Genomic DNA, 22755 nt, shown 5'->3' with positions numbered 1-22755 from the left:
AAAAAAACGAGCAGATCACCCACACCCATTCTGGATGCAGTCATTTATGGTCTTCATCTGATGGCCATGATTACTGTCTCACATGCCTGGGGCAAGAGCATTCTGGGACTGTGTTCATGGATGATTCATGTCCTTACTGCAAGACCATGACTATGACAACACTGCGGTTGTGACCCTTCTTTCTTGTGAAGGCTAGAGTCCCCTCTGAAGTTACCCAGCCTGTTGCCTCTGCACAATGCAGAGCTTCGAGTATGGTTAACACTCTTGAAGACTTGAGGGTTACAGTGGGAACATTTCCGCTGGGCCATGGACCTCCCGCAGTGATGACGCAGATCCTTCTGCATCGGAGAGTGGACTATTGCCCAGCAGTTCTCGGTAGCATGGGAGCCTGGCTAGTGCTTACCAACCCGTCCCACTGGCTCTTGCTGACAATCAGACTTGGCTATGTGATTTAGTTCACCTTGAACCATACTTTATCGTACCAAAGAAAGGCGGTGGGTTACGGCCGAATTTGGATCTGTGAGTCTTAAATCGGGCCTTTCACAAGCTCACGTTCAAGATGCTAATGCAGAAATACATCCTCACTTGTTTTCATCCCCAAGATTGGTTTGCAGCAATTGTCCTGAAGGAAGCGTACTTCCTCATCTCGATTCTGCTTCGACACAGACCGCTTTTTTGGTTTGCCTTCGAGGGTCAGGTATACCAGTACAAGGAACTCCCCTTTGGGCTGTTCCCATCTCCCCACATCTTTACCATGGTTACAGAGGCTGCCCTTCCCGCTCTAGGGGAAGTGGCCATTCACATTCTAATCGACTGACTCATTCTAGCACACCTTCAAGCAGTTGCTTCAGGGCAAGCACGTCTTTGTTTAGACGGACAACACTAGGGTTGGGTATCGTTTTTATTTTTTATTTTTTTTATACCGGTGCCAAATCGATACTTTTAAAACGGTACCGGTGCCTAAACGTTGCCTGAACCGATACTTTAAAAAAAAGACAGCCTGAAAACAATGGTGAATGACATTAAATAATGGCTTTTTTATTGAAAAAAAAAAATCTAAATCAAAATTTCTTTTTTTTTTTCCCACAATATTTTTATTTGACTTTTAGAGTAACATACATAACATACAACAGAACCTGCTTTCAAACACAAAATACAATGTTACCATATATAACATATCCAATATGCCCTTTGACACAAGTAAACAGAGACTAGCCATCTCCCAACGGGCGGAACCCCGACTGTGAAACTATTCATGAGTGTCATCTTCCTCTTGATCTTCGGTTAAGTCTGTGCTTTCTGCAAAGAGCATGAAAGGTCTCCAAATACTTTCAAACAAGTCTTTTTTTCCTTTTAGCAAGTATGTGATGCGTTCCAATGGAAGAGTAGCCAACATCTGCTTAACCCACTGTCCAATACTTGGTCTACTTGTGCTTTTCCAGTGCAATGCTATCAACATTTTAGCTTGTAATAAACATATATCAATGAACAGCATCTCACTTTTTGTATATCCTATGTGCTTGGGGTACAAGCCTAAAATGATTAAAGAAGGTTCCAGAGGAAGATCTTTAGAAATAATATCATTCACAGTTTGCTTTATTACACCCCAAAATGTTCTAATTTCTCTACAATCCCAAATACAATGGAACAATGTTCCCTTTTCTTCTCCACACTTTGCACATATGTCTGGGATATTTGGATTGAATTGGTTTAATTTAACAGGAGTGACATAAACAGGCATAAGCCACTTGTATTGTAATAATCTCAACCTAGAATTTATAGTTTGCTTATGTGCTTTACTACAAGCCATTTCCCACTCATCTGGTGTTACATTTATTTGCAAATCTTTCTTCCAGGCTTCTAATTTTAGGGTTGAATTATCCGGGGAGTGTGATAACAGTAGTTTATAAAGTTGCTCCCCTTTTAAAACTTTTTTCACTTATCATTTCTTCTAACTCAGATTTGGGTGGTTTCCGTAAGTTGTTTTGATTGGTTCCTATATAACTTCTGAGTTGGAGATATTTGAAAAAATATTTCCTTTGAATATTAAATTTGTGTCTAAGCATGTCAAATGACATCAAATTGTCTGAGTCTGTTGGATATAAATCTTGAATTTTCTCCAATCCATTTAAAGCCCATTGCTTAAACACTGCATCGGCTCTCCCTGGGGAGAAGTTCTGATTTCCCCAAATTGGGGTTAGCTGTGATAAAATAACTGGTTCTTTAATGTATCTTTTAACATTATACCACACCTTGACCATGTTTTTAACTATTGGATTTTTTGTTTTCTTCAACAAATTAGCTTCTGTATCAGAAAAAAGGTACAAAGGTAACGAAGGACTCAAAATGTTACTCTCCATTTCTGTCCATTGGGGAGTGTCATTTTTGCTAAAATAGTACCCTATAGATCTAAGCTGAGCTGCCCAGTAGTACCATACTAAATTTGGGCACATCAAGCCTCCTTCATGATAGGGCAAATGAAGTAACGACAGTCGTATTCTAGCACGTTTGTTTGACCATAAAAAATCAAGAAGTAGTTTCTTAAATGTTTTAAACCAGTCAGCAGGGGGTGGCAAAGGAATATTCTGAAACACATACAACAATTTAGGAAGTATATTCATTTTGTAAATATTAATTCGACCAATAAGAGACATGGGAAGAAGAATCCATCTATTGACATTATCTCTAATTTCGTTAGTTATTGATTCATAATTATGCTGAACAATTAAATCTAAATTTGGAAGGATATATATTCCTAAGTAAGTAAATTTAGAAACTGATTTGAATTGTGAAACTACTATAGGTGGATTCTCTCTCTCTCCTTTATCTAGCAACAAAATAGAAGATTTTAATCTGTTAATTACATATCCTGAAATGTGACCAAACTCCTCAATTAGTTTTAACAAAGCAGGAATAGAAGAATTAAGTTTTGAAAGGAATACAATTACATCGTCTGCATATAACGACAGTCTGTGTTCTACCCGACCAATTGAAATTCCGGTTATATGTAAATGTGACCGTACTGCTATAGCCAAGGGCTCCATTGCTAAAGTGAAGAGCAACGGAGATAACGGACACCCCTGTCGACATCCGCGTTTAATTGAAATTGGTTTAGATAGTAGTAGTAGTAGTAGTAGTAAAATCTTTATTTGTCCCTTTACAAGGCAATTTAAGTAGCTTCAACCTCACAAACATACAAATTTTTATAAAAACAGAATGACATCACAAAACATTTTGAAAAACATCACAAAACAAAAAAAAAAAAAAAAGAAAAAAAAAAAAAACAAACAACAAACCCCGGGCATTTATAATAATTCTTCATATAGCTACTATTTAAAATTTACGGCACCTTTATCTTTGTTTCAAATAAGTATTTACACTCATAACTGCATTCGAAGCAAAAGACCTTGAAGCTTTAACGGTCCTCCACTTGGGCACTCTATATCGCTTTCCCGAGGGAAGCAGTTCAAATTCTAAAAACAAAATGTGAGATGTATCCTCCAGGATAGTCAAAGACTTCCTAAGAACATTTCTCTCACATAAGATACGTTTTTATTTGTTAAAATCTCAGCAATAGGATTTAGATATAGTAACTGTATCCATTTTCGAATTTTCGGTCCAAATCCAAAGCGTCTTAACACATCAAAAAGATAGGCCCACTCTACCCTGTCAAACGCTTTTTCAGCATCCAGGGAGAGGAGGGCCGTATCCTTAGTGTCGACTAATGCTTGAATGACGTTGAGAACCCTCCTAACATTATGCAGACCTTGCTGACCCAAAACAAAGCCGTTTTGATCCCTGTGGATGATCAATGGAAGGGTTTCCTGTAAACGAATTGCTAGTAATTTACTGATTATCTTAAGATCTGAGTTAAGCAGACTTATTGGCCTCATATTCTCACATCTATCCCTAGATTTTCCAGGCTTAGGTAATAAAATAATTAATGCACTGACCATTGAGTTGGGGAGGTCCCCATCTATAAAAGCTTCCTGCAACATTTCCAATATTGGCTTTACCAACTTTCCCTTAAACTTTTTATAAAAGTCAATTGGAAACCCATCAGGTCCAGCTTTTTTACCTGTGTTCATGCTATCAATTACTTTGATTATTTCATCTTCACTAATGTCACAGTCTAATTGATGGCTAAGGTCTTCTGCAATAGTTGGTATGTTTAACTTGTTTAAGAATTTTTTTTGTGCGTTTAGATCGGTCTGACCCTGGGAATCATAAAGTTTTTCATAATAATTTCTAAATTCTTTATTTATCTCTATTGGATCCACAATTGTTTCTCCTTTTGTATTTATTATTGTTGTTATATTTTTTTGTGCATCTAATTGTTTTATTTGCCATGCTAAAATCTTACCGGGCTTCTCTCCCTGTTCATAGAAAGACTGATTTAATCTTAATATGTTGGAGGCTGCCCTATCCGCTGTAACTTTATTATACTGTGCTTTTAATAGCAACAGCTCTTTTTCTACTTGTGAATTCTTATATCTAAATAACTGCTTCTCCAAATTCTTTATTTTTTCCTCTAGTTGTTGTCTTTTCTTACGCAATTCTTTAGATTTTGAAGAAGTATAAGAAATGATATAACCCCTTATACAGGCCTTAAAAGCATCCCATTTGATACAAGCAGTGGTTTGTGTTGTGTTTATACTAAAATATTCATCAATTTTATTCCCCACATATCCTACAAAAGATTCATCTTTGAGCCATTTTTGATGTAAGCACCATCTAGGAGGGTCTATCAATAAATCTTTATGAGTATATTTTATGTTACATGAAGCATGGTCTGATATTGTAATACTATCATAGGAACATTCTCCCATATTGGGCAACAAGTCTGCTGAAATTAGAAAGTAATCTAAGCGAGAATATGTATTAAATGTTTTAGAGTGACAAGAATATGTAATATCAATTGGATTATAATGTCGCCAAATATCTACCAACTGCAATTCCTTCATAAAGTTCTGGATGATTTCTCTGCTTTTATGATGAGTCTGGTCAATTCCGGTGCATCGGTCAAGGATTGGATTCAAAACGCAGTTCCAATCACCACCAATAATATTTTTTCCTGAGAGAGAAGAAATGGTTAGAAATAAATTTATAAAGAATCGATCATCATCTATATTAGGTCCATATACATTCACTAAGTTGAAATTTTCATGTAAAATAGATCCTTGAATAATCAAGTATCTTCCAAATTTGTCTTTTATAACGTTTGTGACTTGCAATGGTACCGATTTATGAATTAGTGTAATTACACCTCGAGCTCTAGATGTAAATGAGGATGCATACAGCGATCCCTGCCACCTCCTGCTTATTCTAATATTTTCCTCCTCAAGAGTGTGGGTCTCCTGCAGGAAAACTATTTTAGAGCCTAGATCTTTTATTTTATTCATAACTTGCTTTATCTTTTTAGGTTTATTTAAGCCCCTGCAATTCCAGGAAGTATATTTAATTTCAAATTTTTGTGTCATCCGAACAAAACATACATAAACCTTATTTTAGCACTATATAAATGTGTCTGAAAGCTAACATACAGTAGAACACTGAAACATAAACTAAAAGTTGCGAACAGCACGAACATCACAAAGAAAAAACAAAAAAACAAACAAAAAAAACCACCCTTCCCAGCTAACTGGGTAAACCCCTAAAGTACTCTACTTCCAACCGCTAACACCGTCAGATTTCTGAGATCTGAACTGTTGTCAGTATAAACACATCTCAACGCTCACCTGCTACTGTATTCAAATAATGTATCCTTTGTGAACAGTACTTGCATTTACATCTTCAAAAATGCCTTATCAAAAATACCTACAATATGTGGTTGTTACAGCAGTGGCAGTACCTATAAACACAAGTCATTCTGTTCCTTCTGTATCCATTTGGATCTTCTGGACAAAGATCTTGGCCTCCGCTGGTGAAGTAAACTTGTGGACTTTCTCCTTGTATGTCAGTACTAGCGTGGATGGGGAAAGAATGCCATGCCGCACCCCTAGTTTACGCAACTGGTCGCGAACAACATCGAATTGCTTCCGCTGCCTGTGCACCTCCGTAGCGACATCAGCAAACAGCTTCACACGTTGGTTCTTGTAGAGGATATCCTTCTTTGTTTTGGCAGCTCTCAGTACGGTTTCTTTCTGCTTGTAATTAAGAAATCTCATGATTACCGTTCTTGGCGAGGCATCGGTGTCTTTCTTTGGCCCGACGCGGTGAGCCCTTTCCAGGACTAAAGGGTGACGCGTTGGGGTTAACTCCAGCGCGTCTGGCAACCAACTCTCCAAAAACCCGCACATGTCGGAGCTCTCACAATTTTCAGGGAGACCCACCAGTCTAAGATTGTTCAAACGTGATCTTGTTTCCATATCGACCATTTTGTCCTCAAGATGCTTATTTCTTTTCTGTAAACTCTCGACCACCGCTTTCAATTCTCCCTGCTCGTCTTCCACGTTAGACAGACGCACCTCTGCCTCGGCCATCCGCTCTGTGCATTCAGACATCTCCTTTCTTGTTTCTTCTATAGCTTTCATTACTCCATCAAATCTTCCCGCGAACTCTGTTTTCAAATTGCGTATCTCACCCAATATCTCATCTTTAACCATAGTTAGCAGCTGTTGATCATTGACGGCCGGAATCGTCGCATTATTGTTTACATCCCCTTCGTTAGTTTCTTTGCTAGCAGCGTTAACGCTAGCCTCGTTCGTAACGTTAGCATCCTTGTTATCTGGCTGCTCTATACCGTGCGCTCCAAAGCCTGTTAACTTGGATTGCGTAGTTGATTTGGGTTTATCTCTACTCCCTCTTCCAGTGCTAGGCATTTCTGCACCAGTTTCACAGCTTCGGAAAGTTTTGGCTCAATTAAAAGGATTAATCAGGATTGTTGTAGAGAGCAGGTTCGAACGTGACCTTCTAGTTTGCGGCCATAACCGGAAGTCAAATCAAAATTTCTTAAAATTTAATATATTAAAATTGTAGAGTAAATATATAAATATAAGTAGTCTAAATACAAAAAAAACAACAAATTTACATAACAAATTCACAATAAAACCTAAGCCACCTAACCTAAATACAGTAATTTAACACTAAATAACACTACAGTACTAATAACAGCAAAGTAGTCTGTATTCGGTATGTTAGAAAACCAGCTTTAAATTTCAGCAATTCTTTTAATTTTTTTGTCTTCTCTGGCCAAATACGACACCTCTCCTGACTTGTTGCATTTCCTGCACAAGGTGCGCGTTATTTTAGAACGCATCACCTTAAATGCCGTGATGCGAAACCCCTCGTGGAAGAATGCGGTTATTTACAACTGTGACAATAAGCGCTCGTCAGGATCAACTGAAGGCTGGATTTTCAAAAGAATGTGAGGTTCGCGGCTCTATTCTTGCAGTGAACTTGCACAACGTTCTTGAATGAATAATTTATTAGATGTACGCTGGTCTGTTTCTGTATGGACATCGAATTTACATTTTCACACTACTAAACATGACGCAGAACAAAACGAACAGTGATTGGTTGCGTTACATGTAATTCATGTAACAGTGTAATTTTGCGAACGCAAATTTTAATTTAGAAGTTGATAATCACATGATCTGAACGTTCCAATCACACCGGTGTGTGAACGATCGTATGCGTCAAAGGGTTAACTAGCGATCACATGCGGTGATGATGCTTCTTACATCCGTTTCGGAGAACCAGAGAGCAAATATTTCAACAGACAGCTGAGGCATTTAAGTGGCACCGAAATGAGGCACTGAAATCTGCGTTTTGATTCGGTCCGGTTACATACCGGTTACTTAGGTACCGGTTCCATATCAGTGCCCGTTTTCAGTACCCAACCCTAGACGGTTGCGTATACCCGCCATCTCCTCCTCTGGAATCAGCAGCAGCTCAGGTATTTACATTCTGGGTAAGCTCAATCATGTGGCCAACGTGCTCTCACAATTGCTCATGCTCCCAGGAGAATGGTGTAGGATTATCCATGAACAAAGCACATCAAATGAACATAACACTATATTCCACAGATCAGGGAGATTCCCCACTGCGGTATTAGAGGGTCTTAAAACTAATCCATGGCACCTGATTTCTGAGTGCCTTCAGTGGACGAATGGTTGATAAAGTGTTAAATATTAATTCTGAATCATTTACTTATTAACTTGGTTCTACTTTTCTGTAATATATTATTATAATATATTGTAATATTGATCCAAAATTCCCTTACAATGGAAGCTCCATTCCCCGGTGGTCCAGCTGATCTGAAGTCAGTTTGGGGATACACCAGCAGACCTGTTTGCCTCCCAAGAGTTCTCCCACTACCAGCTCTTTTACTCCCTCGGCACGGACTCGTTGGCCCACAGCTGGCCCCGGGGCCAATTCAAATACATGTTTCTCTCAGTGACCTGGTTTTCAGACCTGATGCTCCTTGTGACATGCCTCCCTGGCAGATTCACCTGAGGAAGGACCCTCTTTCTTAGGGACAGGGCACCATATGGCACCCTTGTCTGGAACTATGAAACTTCCTGTGGCTTCTGCATGGGACACGGAGGACTTAAGTGGCCTACCACCAGTGTTGTAGAGACTATCACTCAAGCCAGAGCTTCCTCTGCCAGGCAAGCATATGCTTTGAAGTGGAGTCTGTTTGCTGAGTGGTGCTCTCCTCGTCGGGAAGACACAGCTATTATTGTTATTATTATCGAGAACTGTTATTTATAGTTTGTATGAGGGCTTATGTGGGGCTCTGGGTAGGTTACGACTTTATGGGGTGCAGCTGCCAAAAGGGAATGCTACAGCTTGCCAGCATCTGTCTCCAACACTCATAACACAGTTCAGTGTCTGTGGTGTTTTCCATAGGGACCCCATTTATCAGTCGTTGACACAACTTTGAACGTGGCTGAAAGATAGGGTATGTCTTGGTTATTGATGTAACACTCGTTCCCTGATGGAGGGAATGGAGACGTTATGTTCCTTCTGCCAAAATCCTGAACAACACATAGCTGAAAGGCTGGAATCCCGTGTTGGCTCCTCAGCATAAACCTGAATGAGTCATTCCATTTGCCATTTTGGCTCCCAAGTGAAGTATTTGACATAATGTCTCTGTTCCCTCCATCAGGGAAGAAAGGTTACATCAGTAACCAAGACGTTCTACTGAGACATTAATCAAGAGCAGGACTAAAGATGCATGTTTGGTTTGATCACAGTATTTTTGTGTTCTTAACCCTCTGGGGTCTAAGGTGTTTTTGGGGTCCTTGAGATGTTCTGACATGCCCTGACTTTTGTGCTTTTTTCAGTTGCTTATAAACATATTAATGGCAAAGGTGTAATTACACTCTATTTAGCGCAAACATGGCTACCATAATATGTGAGCAACATGTATGTACATGTTTGTATATTTGAGAGAATAATGTTGATGCATGGTTTAAAATTAAAATAAAAAATCAAAGTTTCTGATATAAGGCCACAAATCCACAAGACTTTTGACTAATGGATGTTGACTAAAGATCTGAAAATCATCCTACCTAATCATTCACATAAAAGATTACATTGATTTAAATTTTGTAAGACACTTTTTGTTTGGAAAGGCAATATGTGTGGGGGTGTGAATGATCATGAATGTGGTGTGGTTCACACCTGAGAAGACAATGACCTACATAATGATGAGCTGCATAATGAGCCTTTCATTCAGGTGTGTAACTGATCCACAAGAAAGAATGCAAGGACAAAAAATAAATGTACAGTACAGGCCAAAAGTTTGGACACATTACTATTTTTAATGTTTTTGAAAGAAGTTTCTTCTGCTCATCAAGCCTGCATTTATTTGATCAAAAATACAGAAAAAAATGTAATATTGTGATATATTATTACAATTTAAAATAATTGGTTTTCAATTTATTATACTTTAAATTATCATTTATTTCGGTGATGCAAAGCTGAATTTTCAGGATCATTACTCCAGTCTATCACATGATCCTTTAGAAAGCATTCTAATATGATGATTCATTATCAAAGTTGGAAACAGTTCTGCTGCTTAATATTTTTTCATAACCTGTGATACTTTTTTAGGATACTTTTATGAATAAAAAAAAGAAAAAGAAAAAAGAAAAGAAAAAAAAAGAAGGAAATGTTTTCAAGATAGAAATCTTTTATAACAACAATATACACTACTGGTCAGTAATTTGGGGTCAGTAATTTTTTTCTTTATTTTTTTTTTAAATAAATCAATAATTTTATTCAGCAAGGATGTGTTAAATTGATAAAAAGTGATAATAAAGAAGATTTATATTAAAAAAAATGTTTTTATTTTGAATAAATGCAGTTCTTTTTAACCTTTTATTCATCAAATATATTAGGCAGCAGAACTGTTTCCAACACTCATAATAAATCAGAACATTAGAATGATTTCTAAAGGATCATGTGATCGACTGGATGTCACATGTGACACTGAAGACTGAAGTAATGATCCTGAAAATTCAGCTTTGCATCACCGAAATAAATGATAATTTAAAGTATAATAAATTGAAAACCAATTATTTTAAATTGTAATAATATATCACAATATTACATTTTTGTCTGTATTTTTGATCAAATAAATGCAGGCTTGATGAGCAGAAGAAACTTCTTTCAAAAACATTAAAAATAGTAATGTGTCCAAACTTTTGGCCTGTACTATATATATATATATATATATATATATATATATATATATATGTATATATATATATATATATATATATATATATATATATATATATATATATATATATATATATATATATATATATATATATATGCAACAAAATTTGTTCACAGTTGGAAACATCTCAAATTTTTTGGGTATTTTTCCACAAATTGTGTATGATTGCAAATTGTACAATATCCATGGTAAACATTTTCTAGTAATTTTTCAGTTAATTTTCATACTGTATTTTCAGAAAGATTTGGAATATGTATCCTCTCCCCAAATCTGGTCCTGGACACTTAGTTCTTTCAAAAATATATGTGCTCATTAATGTATATTTACTTCTTTCAAGTAATAAAGTATTCTCGTAAGTTTATAGTCTGCCATTGAAAGTACATACGGGTGAGGGGTTCGAATGCCGGTCGCCATGTTGCCCCTCCATCTTGAAACTACATTAGCCAAAGAGGGACATACAAGCTTCGCCTTTTGCGTTTTTACACGCAGTGGCACCGTGACGAATGTGAGAGGGAGATTACTTGTGACTGCCGGCAGATTTGAAATAATACGGCCACCGTAGGAGTTAAAACGCCTTTGGAATGGATGGAGCTAGAAAGTAATATTCAGTTGGTAGTCATATACAATTTCACCGCTAGATGGGAGTAAATCCCACACAGTGTAGCTTTAAGTAAAGTTGCATTTAGGTTCTCAACCAGCTTGCCTTCAGTGAATCATTCTTTGTAAAAACTAAAGTATAAATTTTATCATACGTATTTCAAAGTTAAGGATTCATTAGTTTGAATATAGCCTACATTGGAACAAACACTATAATAACATCTTAGCTGATGACTTTATTTTTGACAAAACATACTATTCATATTTAACATGAGCAGAAATTGGCAAACAAAAGCTTATTTGATATGGCAGTAGTCTATTTTGGGCATATAATTGTAAATTTGCAGTTTAAAGGAACACTCCACCGTTTTTTGAAATAGGGTTTATTCACCTTCTTCTTTTCAGCGAAAGTGACAGCCCTGTGGTATTTATTTATCTGCAAGGAGAATCCATTACAATGTATTTGATTTATTTTAACCCAATATTTAACTGTTGGTATCTCCGAATTTATTACACTGTTATTGTCAACCAGCCTACACAAATATATGATTGCATAGGCTAACATTATTTGTCCTCTGTTTTCCTTGTCTCTCTGCCTCTCTCACTTTCTCTCTCACTCTCTCTCTCTCTCTCTCTCTCTCTCTCTCTCTCTCTCTCTCTCTCTCTCTCTCTCTCTCTCTCTCTCTCTCTCTCACACACACACACACACACACACACACACACACACACACACACACACACACACACACACACAAACATACTCTCTCTCAAGCAAAAATGTAACACCTCTGTTCAATCTTTCTGATTTTAGTAATTTTTTGTTAAAGTGCCTTTTAAATTATTCAAATAAAAACTTTAAAATAATTTGAGCTTCAGCCTGTTTTAATGACATTTATATATATTAATGTCTTTGGTCAAATTAAACTGTAAAATAAATAGTTTATCCCTTTAAAGGTAAGGTATGGGATTTGCAAAACGGCCGGCAGATTTTGAAAATACACAACTCAAATGGTCCTACCTTCTACCTTCTTTCCTCCAACGCTGGCCCTGACTCCACCCATGGAGGGGTATGGGGGGAGGGGATATGGTACAACCGTTTGATTGACAAACTTACTGTCCAATGATTCTAGGTGGTCTTGGAAATGATTGGTTGGAGTTTTTCGAGTCATGCCTGTTCCACAGATGATTAAATTGCTTAATTTTCATTTCAATGCTTCTAACTCAGTGGCTGTAAGTGGGTTAGGAATAGGATTTCAAGTGATTTTGAAAAAAATGGACAAAAAAGAGAATCACATACCCCACCTTTAAATGCAATGGATTTTGAAAGATATCAACAAAAAAATGGGCAAAAAACTTTTCTCAGGTTTTCAATTGGAAAAAGAGAGCAGACGACCATAATTCAAATGTGTATATCTTTACAACCATTCAAGGTATGACTTTGACTAGGATATAATTTGAAATTATGGTCTCCTCTTTCCATTAATACCAAAATCTCAATTTTGAAATTTGGGTCACTGTGACTCATTTTGCTGGATCAGGTCACATATAGTCCCAAGTCAATATCTGCCTAGGAAATCGCCTAATGTTAATCTGCATCGCTATTTGTACTCGTTGTGAATACGCAGGCCACAAGAAGTAATTAGGTGGGTTTTTTTGTTTTTTTTTTTGATCACTTTTACTCAGGACATGCTAGCTGGCAACAAAGGATTCCATTCATTAAGCTAAGCTAGCGCCGACCCTGTCAAACTAAAACAATGCATGCACTGAGACAAAAATGCATTTGCCCACCTATCTAAATGTAGGAAAGAAGGTGAATAAGCCCTATTTCAAAAAACCTGTTTTTTTTTTTAAAGCTGTTCATTCATTCACACACAGAAACGCGATTCAAATTTAAAGGGCACCTATTATGCAAAATTCACTTTTACATGGTGTTTGAACATAAATGTGTGTTGGCAGTGTGTGAGCAAAACCACCCTGGAATGATACAAATCCACCCAGTGGTTTTTTTACAATCTCAATAAATCATAAGCACCTCTCAGAATGAGCTGTTCTAAGATTCGGCGCAGTGTGACGTAGAATTGCGCAAGCCCCACCGATATGGTTTGATTGACACTGTGGTTACCCCGCCCTCGGTGATCTGTACACCATCGCCATTGTTTCAACGACAGCTGGTAATGTCTCCTATGAAATGTAGGTTATCTGTTGTGGGATGTAAGAATGGACATAGTAGTCTTCACTGACATCAGAGCCACTGAAAACACAGCGGATGGATTTTAGGCTATTTATGAAGAAAAGGTGCCACTTAAACTTCCTAAATACGTTTATGTTTGCGAGAATCATTTTCTGACTGACTGTTTAGTGAACGAGGGTCAAAGTTAATCCTCAAGTGTGGATCGTTGCCTACTGTTCACGATCCAACGTCACCTCCAGAAGAAGTAAGTGTATTTTATGATTTTTGAGCAAATAGTCATTTCAATCGATGTCAGCCAGTTCAAAAACAAATCCCAGATAGCAATTATGTTTGGGCCACATGCGGGTATTATCTGGCACATATGGCCTAGATGTGGCATGGCTGAACAGATATGGGCCAAATTGTAGCCATATTTGTTTTGCCATAACTTTAAAATATGCGGGAAATGCTCTCTTGGTTCACAACTGATTTTGAGGTATATGGCCCAGCTAACAACGAACACATGAGAACCACATGTGATTGAGCTATGGCACACAGTGAGAAACACAGACTTGTGGTAAACATTTGGCTTATACATGGAAAAACACAGGAATCCTGAAATCAAGTGCGGCAGACATCCGCCGTTCCACACCTCAGGTTGCTATGCATCTTCCCTCCTATTGGCGGAGAGACTACGGCGCAAATTTGACTGTGACGCTGGGCAGCAGGTGACGCCATTTACTCTGCTTTCCTCACGACTGTGTACATTCAGGTAAGTGATGTTTTGGCATTTTAAAGTCATAATTGAAATATGCAGCATTATGTGTCAATATTGCATGTTATTATGCGTTTAGTTATTCGTTTCATCGAGGAAGGGGTTGAACTAAATTTTCCTCAGTTTACTGCTATAACTTACAATAAAGTTTAATGTAGGCTATAGCAGTTCGCTGGTTTGCCGTTTTAAATTAAGATGTTTTTGTTTATAAATCAACAGCACACTGTCGTACACATATAAAATAGTATAGTTTGTCATGTGTAGTAGCCTATTTGTGAATTAAGGTGACGCGGTCCAATGTCGGTGTTACTGTTTGTCAAAAAACCTAAATCCTAATTTGTGTTCACAATCATTCAACTAATCATAATAATATAAAAATGCCAAGAATAAACACATTAATACGTGTGCATTATTGTATGTATCTTTTTATCTTTGTATGTATCTAACTCTGAAATTATATTATTCAACCAAGACTTTTTCTCATGACTTTTCCATCTTTAAAATTAAAGTTGTAACGTCTTTCGATACAATACCTGATTAAAATACCTTGTTAACATGAACTAATAATGAACTGCACTTCTACAGCATATATTACTCAACTCAACTTTATTTATATAGCACCACTAAAAACAAATATATTAATGTGTTAATGTTAATTTCAACATTTACTAACACATTCAAATCAAAAATTGTACTTGTTAACTTTAGTAGGCCTATGCACTGTGAACTAACATGAACAAACAATGAATTGCTGTATTTCTGTTAACTATCAATTAATTGAACGGCCATTCACTGCCATTATAAAGCTTGGAAGTGGCAGGAAATTTTTATAATTACTCTGATTTCTAACGATAGAGATTATATACCATGCTATGGTATACTGTCATACCGCCCAAGCCCTAATGTGCGGTATGGGTGGGGCAATGACAATAATGTCCATATTAAAAACCTAGAAAATATGGTTTCAGATGGAGTAAGTAATAGTTTCTAGTTCATTTTTGAATATAAAAGCACTTTCATTTTAGGGTGGTCTATTTAAATGCCAGCCCGTTCTCATACCCAAGACGTCACTTTTTGTCACTTTCAACCATGCTTCAATATCTGACGCTCAAAGCACCCTTTAGCGTCCATATGAGACGCATAACCCTACCACAGACCTAAACCTACCCAACCGAAGCGTCTCATATTGACGCTAAGGGTGCTTTGTGCGTCGGATATTGACGCTTTCGAAAGCGTCAGTTACATGACGCCTAAACCTACCCATAACCGAAGCGTCACATATGGACGCTAAAGGGTGCTTTGAGCGTCAGATATTGAAGCATGGTTGAAAGTGACAAAAAGTGACGCCTTGGGTATGAGAATGTGTTGTAAATGCATATTTCAACCACTTACACAATTTTTTTTTTTCCTATCAGATTACCTATCTGGGTTTGGTTGGTGGCTTTGACCTGAATAACACCGTGTGGAGAGTGCTGAAAGGCACCTTTACAACTTTTACAACTGCTGTGGCACGTTGATGAATTGGAGAGAAGTCAATGGGAAGGTTGGTGTCCAACGCCTGGTCGTAAAGGAAGTTGTCATTGGTGAGACCTTTTTTAGAAGTCACTTTTATTTGTATAGCACTTTGCACAATACACAACTTTTCAAAACCGCTTTACAGAACATTGTATTTTTATTTCTGTTATCTCAGTAATAGTAATAGTCACAAATTCATGCTGTATGACTTGGTGCAGGCGCTAATGGCTCCAGGTTTATCTCGTAAATTACCCCACTAATAATGCCCAGAATGGTACCAAACTTCTACAGTAGTACAAATAGGTTCTGTACTCAAAAAACGAGGCATTGGAAAGTTTGTAAGTACATCGGGAGTTTATTTAAATAACACTTGCCTGACGGCGAATGCTACTGCTAACCCTGACGTCGAGGTCACTTCCGTGATTTGGGAAAAGCATGTAAAAGTCCTCACAGAAAGCGATGCGTAAGGATGAAGTGTATTATTGTTTATCAGAAGCAATCGAAATATTATTGTAATGTTGTTGTTATTATGAATGCATTATAAATAAATAAAATAATTTACAGTATTTATAATTATTATTTAATAATACTTACAGGGGATGGGGTTAGCTATTCTGGGTTTCCCTCTTTTTTTGTCATTACCTGATCACATCCGTGGCTCACTTAAGTGACTGCATTTTTTTATTTAGAAGTTTTATGTTTTGTTTTTAAAGAAAGTTATTTTTTATATATTGCGAATCATATCGTTTCAATCAGACATTTTAAAGATGTAATCACAATATAAGATTATCATTCTGTCAAAGTCTCATACCATCGCATGCCTACAACTATCTATTTAGTTCATTATCACTGTGTATTTAAAGGGTTAGTTTACCCAAAAATGAAAATTCTGTCAGTAATTACTCACCCATGTTGTTCCAACCCCTGTAAGAAATTTTCGGAACACAAATTAAGATATTTATGATGAAATCTGAGAGCTGTCTCACTCCTCCATAGGCTTCTCTGTTATTGAAACTTGCCAGCCCAGAAAGTTAGTAAAGACATTGTTAAAATAGTCCAAGAATACAGTGGCTCAACCTTAAGTTTATCAAGTGTCGAGAATACTTTTTGTGCGCAAAACAAGCAAAAATAACGACTTTATTCAACTCTTGATTTTCCTCTAAGTGAGTTCACATAGGGTAACAGCACAGCGCTTCTGTGTTGTACGTCAGAACGTAGGCTCACGATTGGCCAGCATCACACACATGACCAGCGTTGGCCAATAGTGAGTCTACGCTCTGACGTACAACCCATTAGATGGAAAAACTTGAGGGTAATTACCAAGCGGCAACCTCCCCGTCTCTCTCTTGAAACCAACACGGAAGTGAGTTAAACTGCAATTCATTGACTGGCCGCTTGGCCTGGCTGCAGAAGTGAGTCAAATCTGTATCTCCCTCATGTTAAAATTACCAACTTTACAGCAGAAAAAAACATGTTTACAGCCTGGATCTCTATGTGGCTTTGGTCTATACAGCTAATTTTGCCCTTCATAACAACTGTGAGGGGGGTGAATTATTTTATAACTCATCCGTTTAGTTGATTAATATTTAAATTTAAGGGTGTGGCGTGGCCACTTGAGTGACAGATGGATTGCCGGTGTCAGTGCTAGGCTGCTGCTAGCCGTTTGTCTGCTGTTACTAGCCGTCACTTCACCTCAGCAAATGTTAGCTGCTGAACTTGCCATCTCTGCAGTGTTTGTGCTTTTTTTCGGGATTATTTCATACAATTTAATACTTGGGTACAAAGCCCACGTCTTTGGATTCCGTCGTTATCGTTCGAGAGAACAACCAGCGCTGTATTTCAGTTGTTTTCCTCCGTGAACATGCACTAATGGATGTCTGACAATTTCGTTGCTTTTTGGGGTTTTCAAATTTAAAACGTCAATAAAGGCTCGTTCGTTCTGCTCTCACGGAACAGATGGATTATAATATGCTTATGTACCGTCAGATGAAATCATGCAGGCGTCGGCGCTTTCTCCGTCCATGCAATAAATGCACATCCATGAATGAGCGCGGATTTTCTAGCGCATTTACTTGCACTTCAAAGGCAATATATCTATGGTTTAACCCATTTGAGAGACGGCCAAAATCAGAATTTAAAATGGACTGAATAAGCTCTCTACGAACTTGAGCAATGCCGCGCTGATGGACCATGAAAGAGTGACGGACATGTATGCACATAAATCACTGTCACACACACAAACACTCTCGAAGTAATACACAGTCTCACTTGTAGCCATGTATTTTAACTATTATAATATTTCGAAGGGCAAAAATAGGAACGTTTAACTGGCTTTAAATCATCAGCTAACTCGATCACGTCGAGCTAGGTGATTTCAGATAGCCAGGCTCATATCTATGGCCAGGCTCCTCAGCTCCACTCACGCCCCGCTTGTTTGCCTATTTTCTGTTATCCGGGAGTGACGCAAGGCCAAGATGGCGACGGACGGCTCCGCCCACTTTAGGCTTCAAAAATGCTCTTCAGAAACCTACGGGTGACGTCACGGACACTACGTCCATATTTTTTTACAGTCTATGGTAATTACAGACAGAATTTTTGGGTGAACTAACCCTTTATGTTCCTCCTTGCATTCAGTACTTGTTTGTGTGTTTCTGCTTCCAAATTGTCTCGCATCATTGCAGATTATCTTGAGTTTATTTTGTTTATTTTATTTTAAACACTTCTTTTTGTAGACTCTGTCTTTGGACTAAAACATGGCATTAATGCTATCTGTGTTGGTGTGTTTTTACATTAGAGTGTGCATGTCTTTTTAAAAAAAAGCAGAATACATGCAGTGCTGTAAATTTTAACCGGTTGGTGCAAAAGTAAAAATCTAAATAATTTGTCATAAGGAATTATGGTATAATTCTGGCCCACATATTGAAAAATACAAATTGCGATTCCTTTTGAAAGTTTACTGGAAAAAACGTTCATACATTGGTAATTCAGAGGTATTTAATTTGTTAATAATTGCAATTAAAATATTAAAGGGATTTACATTAATGATTTATTTTTTTCATTATCCTGCAGCTCTAGCTTCCAGGTTGTATTGCTGCTAACATTATTTAAATTCTTCTTTATTCTGCAGGTGCAGTCAGGCAGAATCCCCTTACTGGAAAAGGTCAACACATTGCCGACCCTCATTGGAGACTTCTCTGCACATCAACACACTTCTCAACTCTTTACCTTTCAAGTTTGCTTTAACTTTCTCAATTTCTCTTTAAAGTTCTCTTTACCAAGTTACTGTGATTTATTTGTATTACTCTCATTAGACTAATTGAACATAACATTAATACACGCTTTGATCAAGTGTTTTGAACTTTGGTGTAAAAAAATTACTTTGAATGCTATTTATATTATTCATTTGTATTCTTAAATGTTTTCAACTGAATTCTACTTAAAATAAGTACAACTGAGTAGCTGTAATTCTATGTATTTCTATGAAATGTTTTCAACTGAATACTACTGTAATTATTAAATTCAACTCTGTTGCTGTAATTATATTTATTTTTATGAAATGTTTTCAACTGAATACTACTGTAATTAAGTACAACACTTTAGCTGTAATTATTTAAATGCTTGTCAAAATAAATAGTTTTGAGTACATTTGTTGTTGAGTGTTTAATTTACCTGTGAGTTAATAAGACTTTAAATACTGTCAGCTGCATGTGGGCCACATAAGGGCCATTAGATTTTAACAGAACTCAACCATACTAAAGTTGCATACCAGGCTCACATATGGGCCACATGAAATTGTAGTATTTGGCTCATGCTTGGTGGAGTTATGGCAGTCCTTTGGTTCAGTTCTGGCAAAGGAGATGTGGGCCATATCTGGGCCGGCAAACACAAACTAATCTGGGCCACAGCTCAGCTGTTTATCTGGCCCACATCTTTGCCAAAGGAAATTTGCTGACTGGGATGCGTCTAAAGCTATATTGTCGTCGTCATAGGATGTCTCAACAAACAACGTCAGACAAGTTTTATGTCACATATCATTTTTTGCAGCAATTACAAATGTAAATAAATTAATAGCTGCTCTATCTCCATAGACAATATATAAACGTCTATCTCCCTGCAGCATATGTTTTCTGGTTCTGTAGCCATCTCCTCACATTTGCCACATAAGCACCTGCACGACAAGTAATGTCAACATGACGCAACAGCATAAATATAATCTTGTTTGTACTTAGCAAACGTTACAATATTTGTGTGTGAGTAGTTTCAAAAAATTGCGTGAACGTTATCACAATTTGTGTGTGTGTGTGTGTGTGTGTGTGTGTGTGTGTGTGTGTGTTGCACATCCATAATTGCAAAGAGGATGCGATTAAAACTTTGTAACTACATAAATGTATCAAATAACCATTTCGAGACGTCTTGGTCCATTCTCATTCGTGTTTCTTCTGCCGGAGTCTCTTCATTATCTGGGTCCAGCAGGGCGGGGATATGCAGCTCATTTACATTTAAGGTGGTACACACCAAAACAGCTCTTATTAACCCTCTGGGGTCTAAGGTGTTTTTGGGGTCCTTGAGATGTTCTGACATGCCCTGACATTTTTGCTTTTTTCAGTTGCTTATAAACATATTAATGGCAAAAAAAAATTACACACTATTTAGCACAAACAGGGCTACCATGAAATGTGAGCAACAAGAATGTACATGTCTGCATTTTTGAGAGAATAATGTTTATGCATGGTTATTGAAAAAACTAAAAACTAAAGTTTCTGAAATAAGGCCATAAAACACATTCTAAATATGTGCCAATAAGACTTTTGTCTAAAAGATGTCATTGCCTAGTGTTTTTTCTTCAAAATGAAGTGAAAATCACCCTGCCTTATCATTCACATAACACAATACATTGATTTGAATTTTGCAAAGCACTTTCTGTTTGGAAAGGCCATATGCGGAGTGGGCGTCAACGGTCATGTATATGTAGTGGTTCACACCTGAGGAGACAATGGGGCCTGCATACTTAATTAGCCATTCATTCAGGTGAGTCACTGAGCCACAAGAATGCAAGAGCAACAGTTGGAAGCATCTCAATTCTTTTTTATTTTTCCACATATTGGGCTTGCAATTTGGCCTATAATATCCAAGGAAAACATGTCTAGTAATTGTGCAGTTAATTCTCATACTGTATTTTCAGTTTTGGAATATTTTTCCTCTCCCCAAATTTGTCAATAATAAAACACAATAAAAGTTATTTAAAGAAAAGGCTTATATTTACCTTTTAATAGTTTGTTTACATCTACCTTGTAAATATATTTTTTTATTAAAAAGGTTACAATTACAACAATTCAAGTGTAATCTTTCTTTGTAAAAACTAAAGTATACATTTTATCATACATATTTCAAAGTTAAGGATTTGATTGATTATTTGATAACTTTATTTTTGACAAAACATATTATATTTAACATAAGCAAATATTGGCAAACTTATTTGAAAGCTTATTTGAGGTGGCAGATATTTTACATTAAAAATGTATAATCTATCCAAAACTAATCAACGAAATGTTGTCTTTCATATGTCTGTAATATAGGTCTTTCATTTTTATTATAAGAAATATAAATGTTAATTTGCAGTTTAATACGTTGCTTATACAAATACATTTTATTTCAACATATTTTAGTCGATATTTACTGAGTGTAGCAATACAGTTTGCTAAAACCGAAACATTCATACACAAACAGAAACGCCTGACTGTAACGTTGTTTTTATGAAATATTAGGGCATATAAATGTTAATTTTCAGTTTAAAACGTTGCTTATACAAATAGCCTACATTTTATTTCAACATATTTCTGTCGATTTTTACTCAACTCAGTACGGCAATACAGTTTGCTAAAACATCATCATTCATTCACACAGGAACGCAATTTAAATTTAAACTGTCTTTTTGCGAGCTGTGGTAAACAGCGCGCATCTCTGCCGTTCATTCATCAAAAACAGAAACCCGATTCACGTGAGAAGAAAAAAAACCTTACAGTATTCCTCAGCTCGCTCCTCGATATACCCGCACTTCTGAGGTACTTTTTTCATTATTGTTATTCCTCACAGCGCTGCGAGACGGTGTAAACAAGTAATGATCTGAATAAACTTGTGTTTCTCAAGCTGATATGGGGGCGTTCACAGGATTGCGCGGATTGCCTCATTCATTTGCGTTTGAATAGCGCGCGCTCTCCGTAGGCGGAGTCACATTACATTTGAATCAGTTGTAATAAGGGTCGACTGGAATCGCTCTCTTTTAATACAGATTTCACAAGATGAGAATATTTGTTTTTTATATAAATTACTTCATTTAAGAGAAGAGAATTCAAGCTTCATGCCTGTATGTCTGTTTGCCTGTTTGACTGAGTATTCGCTGAGTTATTGTTCATTTTCGGACGCGTTTCAGAATGGACTACACTGAAAGATAGAAGGCAGAACTCGCATCACGTTTATTTTTCTTTATTTGGCGAAAAGCACAACACTTTGTTTTTATTGTGAGTGTACACAAAAATAATACACACTTAACAGGATAGATTGATGTACAACACAAGCATATAAGATAAAAATTAATATTTTTATTTTATTATTTTTTTGCACTCATACGGAAAAAAACAAGCCTATCGCGCCGGCGCGATAGCCGACCTCAGGGGGTTAAAACAGGCCCCAAAAATGACATTTTCAAATGGTTATAATAAATTAACTGTGGGGTATTTTGTGCTGAAACTTCACAAATACATTCTGGGGACACCCAAGACCAATATTACATCTTGTAAAAGGGGGCATAATAGGTGCCCTTTAAACAGTCTTTTTTGCGGTTTACAGACACTATTCCATACTGAGATTAGAACAAAGCACTTATGAGTAAAGAACTTACTATTCCTCAGCTGGATCCGTTGCTCCTCGAAATGAAACTACCAGCACTTCTGAGGTAAATTTTCCAGGATTATTATTAAGACAGTATTATTCCCCACAGTGTCACGA

At 36.9% G+C, this 22755-nt stretch overlaps 1 protein-coding gene across 1 annotated transcript in view; it reads right to left on the bottom strand.

Moving 5' to 3' along the window:
* Positions 1-22755, bottom strand: part of LOC308689304 (NLR family CARD domain-containing protein 3-like) — a gene marked incomplete at both ends in the record, with an annotated part of 57117 nt that overhangs the window by 5141 nt on the left and 29221 nt on the right. The gene's annotated exons all lie outside the window — the stretch shown is intronic.

This window comes from Scardinius erythrophthalmus (assembly GCF_964197995.2).
Source record: "Scardinius erythrophthalmus genome assembly, chromosome: 4".
Lineage (NCBI taxonomy): Eukaryota > Metazoa > Chordata > Actinopteri > Cypriniformes > Leuciscidae > Scardinius > Scardinius erythrophthalmus.
The sequence above is the reverse complement of the archived record's forward strand: the minus strand, read 5'-3'. Positions and strand labels throughout refer to the sequence as shown.